Source organism: Pinus tabuliformis, chromosome 8 (genome assembly GCF_031772625.1).
Source record: "Pinus tabuliformis cultivar Carrire ecotype Pingquan chromosome 8, CPIR1, whole genome shotgun sequence".
NCBI lineage: Eukaryota > Viridiplantae > Streptophyta > Pinopsida > Pinales > Pinaceae > Pinus > Pinus tabuliformis.
In genome coordinates this window covers 505,362,062-505,374,939 of record NC_142294.1, presented here as the reverse complement: position 1 = coordinate 505,374,939, position 12,878 = coordinate 505,362,062, and positions in this window count along the sequence as shown.

The window sequence follows — 12,878 nt, the reverse complement described above, 5'->3', positions numbered from 1 at the left end:
CTTACAGAGATAGACTATTGTTGCATTTATCGAACTTTTGCTTTTCACTGAGGAATAAGCATTACCGAAGGCTTCCTGGCAATAAATAGGCTCTGCCTAAGAATATACAAACTTGTCTGGTATGCAAACTTCAGACTTCTAATAGATCTGGCCACTTTAGGTTCTTACCAGTGCTAAGCACACTGATACGCAGGCTTCTCAGATCTATAAACTCTAAGACTCTAACACACTCCGAATGCCCATGCCTCAACAATGAGCCTTACTCTCAATTTATAACAAATGAGAGGGGACAAACATTATTGTAGGGCATCAAATAAAGGGATGGAATCATTGCTTTTGGGTAACACTGAGGTGACATCCACACAAAGGTTCTTGGTCCGGAAAAGTAAATACTATTCAAAATTCTACGGAAAATATGTTGTCTACAATGTTTACAAAGTGGATACTTTTGTCCAGCAAAGCCCACGAGAAAAGATGGCCAAAATTAAGTCCTTGTGACTAGAAAACATTATTACAATAATGGATTCTTTTGTCAGTTAAGCCCATGAGAACCGTCAAAATACAGTAATGTCAGGGAATCTATGCTTTTTGTACAATAATTCAACCCATGCTTTGGTGAAAATCCTCCAAAAAATCATAGGTTTCCCTAAAATGATTTGATGTTTCACCTTAGTTAATACAAGCTATTCATAATGGCGGGACATGTATTCTTTTAAATTTTTATTCTCATCATGAAAAGGAGTCCAATCTCCTACCGTCATTTCTTTGACAGTTTTATAAGGTATGTGGAGGCAATCTGAGATGTTGTGTTTGAAACAAATATCACAGTGGAATCTGTAGTATGCTTCATGATAGAGTGGGTCCATTGCGTTAACACCATAGTCAGCCCACCATTTTTGTAGCCAGTCGCATTGTTGATTTCTTTGCATTATCCCCGTTGTACTAAATTTTAATTTAGTATAATGGGTTTCTTCTTTGTCATCTACATTCAGAAAATCCCACTATAGCTTTTTATATGCTGAGAAATCATATACTGTGTTTGGAAAGATTATCTTGGGATCTCCTTCTGGCCATAATGTAGTGGTCTGAGTAGGCATGGGCCATGCAAGATTTCTGGTACAATTTATGTAGAAATATTTTTCATAAATCCCACGGCGGATACCTCCATGTGACCAGATTCCTAAGATATCATGAAAATCTCTTTGAAGGGCGTCTTCTGCATACAATGCATCTCTTTTGGCTTTTGTGTAGATCATGTCATGAATCCATCTACTCCCTTTTGGGTACACCCTTCTTTCTGGTACAAGATGCTGAATGTCAGTATGCGCTTGTAAATTGGCATCTAATACTTTTGTATTTCTCAACTGCCAGGTTGGCTTCCATTTGTCTCTGTATTCTTCCCAGTCCTAGTTATCTGGTATTGTACGCAGGACTTCTTGTTTCTGGCTTTGGTCCCATTCTGTAACAATGACCATTATATGTTCTTGTGGCTGGATAAATTCTCTGCTGAGAAAATCTGGTAAACAGTTCTTTGTGCCCTTGATATTTTCGACTTGAAAGTTGGCAAAGAGTGCTTGCCACCTAGCAAATTTCACCACTCCTGGTTTCTTGATGTCCTTAGTTAAAACTTTCTGCAAAGTTGAAGCATCAGTTCAGAGTAAGAACTGTATGTTTATTAAATGAACATCAAATTTGCTAATGCAGTTCCATGCAGCTTTTACTTCTTTCTCAATTGTGGAGTAATTCTGCCCAACAGGATTCCAGGTTCCTGATGCAAACTAGACAACTTGTTCAGTGCCACTTTTTCTCTGCTTTAGGATACCTCCCAATCCTATATTACTAGCATCTATTTCAATAATCTTGAATGCACTGTCATCAGAGACATATAGAATAGGAAGATACTTTACCTTGGCTTTGATGTTCTGAACAGATCTGGTGTGTTCTTCCGTCCACTGGGGTGGCTCTTTCTTAAGCCTCTTATTTAATACGCTCTTGTATGTGGCACAATCCTTGTAAAAGTTACTAACATAATTTAAACAACCCAAAAACCTTTGAAGTTGGTTTTTTTCTGTAATAACATCTGGGAATTTGTCAGCAAACTCAAGTGCATGCTTCTGCAGAGAAATTTGGCCATTGAAAATAGTATGGCCGAGAAATTTGATAGTAGTTTGAAAAACTTCTATCTTTTTCTTGCTTAAAACTAGACCATTATGCTTTACCAGCTTCTTAAATGTATGAACATCTTTGAAATGGTCCTAGATGTTCTTAGAAAAAATTAGAACATCATCAATGTAAACTATAAGCCAGTCAAAGTATGGCTTAAATATTTTATCCATTACCTTCTGAAATTTAGATGGGGCATTTTTCAAACCAAAAGGCTTGACATTCCACTCATAGTGGCTTGCTGGAATATTGAAGTCGGTCTTGAACTTATCTTCCTCTGAAATGGCTACTTGCTAAAATCCTGCCTTCAAGTCAAACTTTGAAAACATCTTAGCTCACGTTATCCTTGCAATCAAATCTCCTTTGTGGGGAATTGGATAGGTGTCATGGACAAGAATAGAATTTAGAGGTTTGAAATTTATTACCAACCTTGGAATCCCTCTGATTTGTTCTGCTCTTTTGTTGACATAGAATCCGTAACAGTTCTAGGGACTGTTAGATTCTTGAATGAGCTTGCGATCCAGAAGTTGCTTGATCTCTTTTTCATAGAGATCTCTGTATTCCTTATTCATTGGAATAGCTCTACTTTTACAGGGCTTGCCTGTATATCCTTCCTTGTATGGGAGTTGGACAGTATGCTGCTTTCTGTGCCAAAATGCATTTGGTTCTTCTGAGCAGCATTCTTCTTCAATCTGTTTCCTCAGTTCCTCAATTTTCTTCTTAACCTGAGGATTTTTTAACTGATCTTCTACTTTCAGTGTAGATTTCAGATCTTTTAGATCTGACAGTTTTGCTTCTGCTTTGTCCAATTCTTGGACAGTTTGGACCATTGTAGAGATTCTAGGATTTGAGATATATGGTAACTCAATCCTTTTTGTTGTTCCTTTTGATGTAGGAATAGAGATAAAGTAACCAACTTTATTTTCTTTTAGCTTGGTTGACCCATGAGGTTCAATAGCTGCTAGGAAGATATTTCCTAGAATACAGTTGACTGGTATTTCTGCTACTACAAATTTCAAATTGATGCAGTGATGATCAAAACAAATAGAGGCCTTGGGAACTTCATAATTGAGTGTTTTGTTACCCAATCCTACAACTCTTCTCGTTGCAGAAATCCAATATTTTTTGGTATCACTTTTTTATTTAAATGTTCACATCAGCTCCCGAGTCAAGGAGTGTTGTTAATGCAAACATTTATCCTTTTATGCAGATATTCACCTTCACATGATGTTGTTGGTAGGAAATAGCATGGATTCTCATTTCTTGAAACCCAAAAACAAGATATTTCCTTCCTTCAATGATTTCAAGATTTGGATTGGAATCTTCAGCATATTCTTCTGTGTCCCATGAGTGAGAATTTTCTTCCATAGAGTGCTTTCCCTTTTTAATTTTAGCAAGTTGGGATTTCAAAGAAAAGATTTCAGATTTAATGTTATGGATCTCTCTACTTACCTCCCCCAAGGTGAGTGAACACACTTTTCATGGCTTCTCTTGATGTCACTGGAAAGATCTGGTATTTCTTTCAAAAGAAGCATCAACAAATAATGGCCTTTTTCCTGTATTCCTGGAAGAACTGGATTTGAGCTGATCCATGAATGCCTCTGTCAATCGATTCTTCATTTCTCCATCCTCCATTGCTCGAATCTGAGAGAGAATTTTTATCTCATCTTCCTCTGTAGCAGCCATTAAGACTTTTTCTTTCTATGGTCTGAAGGATATTTCTTCAGAACTGGAGTCATTGTATGATTCTGAATCAGAATCATAATACATATGACAAGCACATTCTTCTGACTCTGGACATGAACAAGACTCTGGTTCTGAACATGAACTATCTTGTATATGAGCTTGTAATTCTTCTTCACATGAAGAACTATAGGATTCAAAATATGACTCTTCAAGTTGCTGCTACTGTATTTGGTCTTTGATTACCACATTCGGGCAGCGTTCTATTCTGTGAGTGCGGGCACCGCACTTCATGCATTGTATCTGTCCATCCGTTTTGACAGTTTTACCTCTCTGAAATGAGGCTTGGGACTTCTTCCCTCTATTCTTATTTGATTCTTCTCCTTTTGGACATCTTAAGGATGTATGTCCATTTTTCCACACAACCAACAAGTGAGTTTGTTCCATTTTTCTTGCTTGGAGGTATGCAAATGAATGTCAGAGGGTTTATAATAGTGTGTTCTTGGAACATACTTGTAATAGCCTTTCTTGGCTTTAGAGGAGCGGCCTTTATATTGCTGAGAAGGCTTTCTTCTTTCTTTGTAGACTTTAGTAGTCTGCTTATACTCCTTTTTAGCCCTTTTCTTTGCTTTCCTTCTCTTAACCAGAGGGTCATCAATTGTGAGTCCATATTTACTGCAGATGGACTTTCTATCTAGAAGCTTTAAAAGTTTTTCCAAGGACTTATTTACTTTGGAACTGGTGCATAAGCTTACCAATGTTTTTGTAATGTGAGAATAAATCTCACCCCAAGTATATGATTCAAATGGCAACTAGAAAATTTCTTGTAACCTGATATAATAAACAAATCTAGATGGAAGAGCAGCAAGATATACCTGTTTCCATAGCAGATTCTTTGAATCTTTCACTTCATAGATTCTTTGCATCCAATCTTGGTGAAAGTCTTCATATTGTGACATCTTGTGGCACTTGATATTCATGAGGATAACTTCATGCTTATCTGCGATCTCCGTTTTGCTACCACACCAGTGTTCTAAAATCATGGAGGTTAAAGCTCCAATCATGTTGCTTGTATTTGAGCCATCTGAATTGTGAATCACATCTCCTGCTTCATCTTTAAGCACTTCAGCTTCCATTTTTATCAGTAATGTTGGAGATGATTCAGTCTCCCACCACCTGAGCAGTGTTCCTGTAAAACACTGAATAATGGTCTTGCGTGCTTCAATTTTAGTCTTGCCTCTAAGACACATGAGTTTATATTCTGTAAACATCATGTCTATTTTTCTAATCTGACCAACACTCAGATTATCAATATTCCATTCTCTGTGTGATCTAGGGAAGAAAGTATGAACTTCAGGAAGCTTTCCTTTTCCTTCAAGATTAGGTGCGAGATATTTATTGAACCTACTTTCTAGAGGTTCATATATGGGAAGAATCTGAGAATCAGATTCTTTGTTCTCTTCTTCTTCTTCTTTGAATAAAGAGGCAATGGTAATTTTTTATGTGGCCTCTATTCTTTCTGCAGAAGATGTGGCTACCTCTTTAGGAAATAATGCTGGGAACCTGTTGATTGGTTTAACAGGATCTTGAATCTTGATATTTCTTTTGTAGAGAAAAGAAGTGGGAACTGATTTATCAATTTTAGATAGGCTCATCTTTTCAACCTTTTCAGTTAAACTAGTGATTAGGCTTTTAGTAGTACTCATGTGGTCTATTATCTTTTCCTCTACTTCTTCTATCTTATTTAAAGATTCTTTGGCATAAGATCTAACAACAGATGAAGTATATTGTACATCATTGAGGTTTCTGTTAACCTCATTCAGAGAGACTTGAACAGTATCAAACTATTCCTTTATTTCCACAGTCTTTGCTGAATTTATTTCTAAGCCTTTTATTGTTGTATTGGTCCAGTTTATCTGTTCACTGGCCTTTTGGATTCTCCCATCGATCCCCAAAGCATTATCATCTTTTTGAACAAGAGGAATAGCCTTTGCTGCATTTTTTATTTTCTCCTATTATAATTCCTCTATATGGAGGGAAAGTAGCTCTATTCTGCTGCCATCTATTGCAGTCCAGGCATGTTTTGCAGATGATGAAGAAGTTTTTCCAGTCATCACAACTTCAGGGGAAACATTTCTTGTCCATTCATAAAAGGAAATCCAGGAATTTGTGACTTCCATATAATGTTTCCAGTCCTGAGACAGTTCAATTTTTTCTTCAATGGTGTGACTGAGGCCAAACTGTTCTGCTTCTGTATGAGTGAATAAGTCCCAATTCAACATGGATTTCATCCATTTGGAACTTATCTGTGATTTTAAGAACCCATTCATCAGAGTAAAGAACATATGAATTTCCATGACTGCAGGCTTTTTACAGTCATCTGGAACAGGGCCAAAACGGCATTGAGGAATCAGGCCTTTTGTTTGCTATAAATATCCTAATCCATATTTAGGCTTAGCTGGCCTCCTTGTACTGAAAAATTCTGTCAATCTAGGATCTTCTCCTTCTAGGGTGATAATATCATGCATCATCAAGACATGGTCAGACTCTGGCTCATGGGGAAAAGGGATGTCTGAACATTTTGGATTCGGGCATGGATTGACTGATGTTGAAGGAGGGGCTTCTCCGGTCCTTGGATGATGATTCTCATGGATGATAGATTCAGCAAGAGTGCATAGATTTACGGCAGACTGGCACTCAGGACATTTGACTTCTAAAGAATTGAAATTTACAAGCTGGGCAAATTCGAACAAAGAAATATGTTTACAAGAAACTGAGCTAGAACAAGCGGTATCAACAGTGGATGGATCACGGTAAAAATGGGAATTTTTACAGGCTCTGTCAATTCCTCTGTAGTCAATAGTGGATCTTCTTGGGAAAGATAGAATGGCAGAGGATTGGTTCTCTTGGATATCAGCTGAGGTTATTCTTTTAAGAGCTGGAGGCTTGGGATTAGAAACTACCCAGTGTTCAAGGAATGTAAGATCTTCCCAACGGATTGTCTGATGTTCTATTTTCTGATTTTTAGAATCTGTTAGAGTAGCAAATCATACATGCATAAGTAAACCATGAGAGCAACTAAAACATCGTCAAACACATGAGGACACCAGATATTAGGTGGAAACACTTCCGAGAGAAAAAACTACCAAACTTGTCTTCTTCCTCTTATATAAAATCTTCTTTACATCATATATTGGCATCCACCAACATGCAAGCGTCGACTTGTGATATTTAAGCACATACTTGCTCTAGGAAACTACATAATGGAAGAACCCACTTTCGCAACTATTTGCAGACACCCATTTTCTAACAGCCCCAACCCCCAAATATTTTCTCAAGACAATAGCTAAAGGAAGCCACTACTCTTTGATCAGCAAGCCACCACTTTCCTTGAAGGCCCCAACCTTCAAACCCTTGTGGACCTTGTTGTCGCACAAAGTGTCTAGGCACCGTGACGATGCTCAGAGTAAGAGTTGTCACTCTAATCCTTACTCACTCTATTTAAACTCTCTCCTAGACAAGTCAAGAGGGGTAGTCCCTAAGGTAAATGGATGAGGATAGCATGTGGAACACGGGCTCTAGGATATTTTGAAGGATGAACAACTTGATGAATTTGAAGCAAGTCTAGGTCAATTAAGATATATAGATTAAGATAAGACACAATCACAAGATATAAATGACTACAAACCAGTGCCTTTAATATTTGAATTAACCATAGACTAAATAAAACAAGTTATCCAAAAGAAATTATGAATGTGGCAAAGTGACGATCATGAATAGTTAATTGCAAAATGCCCAAAACTTTTGCTTGCAGGATAATCTAGAAAAATAATCTTTCTCTAACAATCAATATGATTTAAAACATTTATCGCACCTCAACCATAGAAAAATCATGAAAAATGCATTTAATCACCAAATAACACCAAGGAACTTTATATTAGTATTTTAATTGTTCCCTAGACAATTAGTCGAATGAAGAAATCACAATCTTTTAATGTGACGAAATTAAAATGAATCAAAGGGTCAAAAATTAAAATTTTAATGGGTCATAGGCCACATTAAAATATTAAATTTGAAAGCGCAAATCCTTTTTACTTTATTTTATTCTCAATCCAAAAGTCACAAAAACAAATTAGATTTTTTTATTTTTTAAATTTTAGAAATTTTTTATTTTTTCAATTTTGTGTAAAAAAAAAAAAAATCAAATGTCACAAAGATTCAAAAAAGGCTTTTTTTTTGCCAAATGTTTTAGATTTTAAATTTTTTTATTTTGTTAATTTTTTAGGCTTTTTAATGTCTTTTCTTTTTTAAATGAAAATCAAAATAAAATCGAAACCATACAAAAATGAAAATTGAAAAAATGTAAGAAACAAAAGTAAATTCAAATGAAAAACAAAAAAAAATAGATGAAAGAAAAATATACTAACCCTAAACCAATGCATACATAATAAAAAAGAAAAAAGAAAAGGTCGAATAGATCAAATCAAAACTAACCCTAACAAATGAAAACGAAAACAAAAAAATAAAATCAAACATGCTTTGTTGTTTTGCAGGTTCGACGACAGAGGACAAAGACACAACGAGAGGAGGTCGGAGCGAGCAAGAGAATGTGGGTTGTGGGTTAGCGAATATTGAAGAGGCCATGAATGGCATTGGTTGAGGGCAACACAATAAAAGTGTGAGAGAGTTGGACAGCAAAGGATGAGACAGCGGGATGACTGTGAGGGAGGGATGAGCTGTGAGTGGAAGGAGGGTATGGTTGCAGATTTGTAAGCTAAACGAAGTAGAGGAATCGACGTGGATGGAGAGGAAGGCTAGAGTTGCGGGTTATAGGAAAATCAACAGGAGAGGGAGCGGAATGCTTGCAAGGTATGAAGACAACAAATGCAAGGTTCTAGGGCCTCCAGTTCAGCAGGAGGGCGAGGAGTAGGAAAGGAGTAGCGAGGAGAACGTGCAGAGGGAGAAATGGATGCGAGTGAAGGGAAGGATGCGTGAAGGTTTTTCAACTTGGATGGCGACAGATGTAGGAGGTAGCACGCATGAAGAGAGGAGAGGAGTAACCGAGGAACAACGTGCAGATCGATAGGGATGCAGTAAGCGGATAAAGAAGGGTAAGATGTTGTAGGTGGCAGCAAAGTGAAGAAGGACGCAAGGGCAATGGATTTGTTGTGATGGAGTTGCAGAGGGTGAATGGAGAAGCGAGGGTTTGATGGTGCAAGAGGGAGAGTTGCACGGAGATGGCTGCATATGGGAATGGAGAAGACCGCTTGCAAGGCAGCCATGGGATGAGTGAAGAGAACGTAGTGAAGAAAACGCAGATGTGTGGTAGCTAAGAAAAACCCAGATAGGCAAGGGTAAAAAGAAACCATAAATTTTCCAGATTTAAAAAACCCAAACGCAGACAATAAAAAAAAAAATTGAAATTTCTAGAAAACCCCAAGATGTAGACAATAAAAACAAATTTGAAATTTTATGTTTAGAAAACCCCAGGGGGCAAAGAAACGATCACCCAAAACTCAAGATAAACCTAGAAAAATGAATTTCACACCAATGTATTTTAATGCTTCAGATTTATTAGTGAAACCCCTGTAAAATTATTTCCAGATTTTAAAAATTTAAAACCCTTGGACTGCAAAATTAATTTGAATAATATTCCTGCAAAATGATGTTGATGAACCCCAGAGATCCAGATCTTACCCTCTAGGGCCTAAATCTAGACTCTACACAGATTTCTTCCTCAGATTTGTAGCTGCACGACAACAAGAAAAAACCGAAACGATGTATACAATGATAAAAACTAAAACCCAGAAAAACCAAGTCATAAAACCAAAAATAATTTACAGATCTATGTACAATAATAGTAGATCTATCAGACCCGGATGCGGGTGATAGTACGAGTGGCAGTGAGGAGCCACATGCCAGACATGTGCTGCCTCGAGATTAAACGGGGTATTCAATGCCTATCGCCGCCGAGGAGTTAAGGGCTAAGGTGAGATTGCAGGGTATTCAATGCAGCGTAAGGTGAAATGGGGAGGCTGCAGAGTGCAGTTATGGAGAACAGGTCTCGAGGGAATGTTGAGAAGTTTAAGAAGGATGAGGGAATGTTGCAGGCTTATGCTCAGAGCTGGGATCATGCAGTTCAGGTTTCTGTTGGCAATTTTATCATCCAGACTACATCTCTTGCTGTTAAAGCCGGCATTCAAGAAGCTGAGGGAAGTCTCAAGCTCGGAAATTCTGTTGATTGTTGTCTTTGTTCTGTTGAGCTTCGTCCCAGAACTGCTGGGAGAGGATTTAATTCTGTTGGGGGGCGTCTCAAGCCGGGAAAGCCTTCAATTGCCGCTCTGCTTCAAGCCACCGGCATCCCTGCAAAGATGGTTAGACCCAGGCAAAGGTTGCTCAGTCGATGGGGTTCTGCTCGAGGAGGTTCTTCTCGCCATCCAGCTGCAGAGTCCCACCACCACTGTTGTTGCTGTTACTGCCACAGAAGGGCAGGGGCCACTCCTATCCAGGCGAGCCAATTCATGGACGCGGGCAATCCCAACTCTGGACCGAACCCTCTTCCAGCATTCGGCTCCGCCATCTTCACTCTCGGCAGCTCGAGGGACAATTCCCGCATCAATGCACACATCTCGGTTTTATTCATTGAGGATTCTCAGGAAGGTGAAGGCGGTTCGGGCAGCAAGGGGGAGCTCCCAGGTGAACGCCTGGAAAATGTCGAGGAAGAGCCAGCCGGGGTACCTGAGCAGACTCCTAACCGCCCTCAGGAGCAGGAGGCGTCGACCTCCAAGAAGAACACGGCGGAAGATTGGGACGGCCTCCCAGAACATTACGGGTGGTGCAGAATTCTCGAGGAGAAGCCGGAGGAATAGCCTCCATTGGCACACTCTGTCGTCCTCCGTAATTGTTCAAGTCTGGTATAGGTCATACGTCTTTATATATGTCTCTCTGGTTTATATATATGTCTATGTCTGCTTTGGTTTTGTTCGTAGGACCCGTAAGGGATGTTGTCATAAGTCTTTTGATGCCCCTGCGAGGGATGAATTTTTTTTCTCCGGTGCCCCTGTGCGGGATGATTTTGTATGGTCTGGAAACATTGTTGTGTTATGTCGCGATGTGGAAACCATTCTATAGGATGTGCTGCCCCTAGGAGGGCTGGTACTGAGCTGCGAAATGCTAACCCAAAGAGCCACAGTCAGCCTTGGGCAACCTGACTCTATGACTGTAATGTTTTCATGTATATAATATAATAGAATAGAATAGATTTACCGAGAAAAAAAAAATAGTAGATCTATCAGATCTGAGGAGTGTGAGTCCAACTCCACTCCCAGATATGATAATCTAACGCTCTCAATAGCCAGATTCATCAATTTCGCACATAAAATAAATAAATAAGTAAAATTTAAAGGAGATGCTTAGCTCAAAACCCTTCATGCATCACCAATAAAAATCTCATGATAAGCCAAGTATCAAATTAAGTTGGGATCTTCAGAAAACAAAAATCGAGAGTTGGCTGGTCCAACTGAAAACTTCCCCGAATGCCTGATGATCTAAAAATCAAGATTTTCCTGCAAAACTCAATCCAACCATCAAAATAGAGCGAGAAAATGATAATAAAATTCAAATAAATAGAGATACATGCTATTACATTCAAAATTTAAATTATGACTTAAACCTCAGTGACTGAGCAAGATACCTGTACTCAAATCACTCTTCAGAAGCTATTATCAATGGCTAAAAAAAATTTACACATGAAAAACGACAGATCTTACAATATTTCCACGAATATTAACACCAAAGAAGATTAACCCCGAAGTATTTCTTTATTATTAAAAAAAAAAGATTACATGAGAGCTTTTCGCTTAACACGCGACTCAAAAGTCGGATGAATTGATTGACAAATGACTTCCTATTTAAAGATAAATCCTCCAACGGCTAGTTCGAGTGATCATTGTCAAAGGAATCTCGACCGTTGATGAGAATTAAAATTTCTTTTAATCTCATCCGTTGAAATTTTTAAATATTTGGGGAAATTCGAATTTTTTCAATTAAATGCATTTTCATTAATTCAAAAAATATTTTTTTGTATTAATTTTCCCAAAATTTTGACTTTGACTTAACCCCAGGGATCAAAGGCTTAAAATTGATCAAAATAATTAATTTACCTTAGTCCATGGATCTCTTAAATTTTATTTTTTAAGGACAGACGAATTTGCCTTTGGAGAATTTAAATTCACCTAGGACCTAGAATTAATTAAATTTCTAGCTTAGGATTTTAATTAATTTTTGGCCATAAAATTTAATTAATTAACCTATGAGGGGATAAATTATCATTCCAACCCTCAAGACACTTTACATCATTATTTTGATATTTTTTACATCTCAAGGGCGAAAACCCATTTGTAAAAGACCCTCACAGACTACCCATTTCTACAACACAAATATAATCCAGCGAAGCCAGCAATTTGTAATAAAATAACCTAACCAAATAGTTAGGATTATTCCCAAATCACTTTTACATAGACTCAATCTAGAACACTAGGACTCGCCTAATATCCTAGTGACAAAATCCATTCCGGCTTTGGGGTAAGACTGAAGGAAAACTCTGTCGACCATCCGAGAATGAATCGGTGAGACAAAAAACCTCCCAGAATGTAGATCGTCACCAGAAAAGTAGGTTTACCTAGGCCATTACATACATGACACAATTCTGTTGAGATCGTTTACATCACATACATGCAGAATGGGTTTACATTATAACATCTTAGAAGTGAAACTAATGATGATAGTTGTACAACACGAACACATCGATCAAGCGCTATCCCTTTTGTGAAAAAATGGGGTGTACTTCTATGGTTCGTTGACACGTAGTGGTCAACAGACCTCATTTCATACATTTTCACATTAGATCCATGAAATATGTACTCAGTAATAACAACAACATAAAACCACAAATCCATCACTTTACAACCAAATTTTCCCAGTACATCAACACTATCAAACCCTAGCAGTAATATACACTGACATCGAATCAC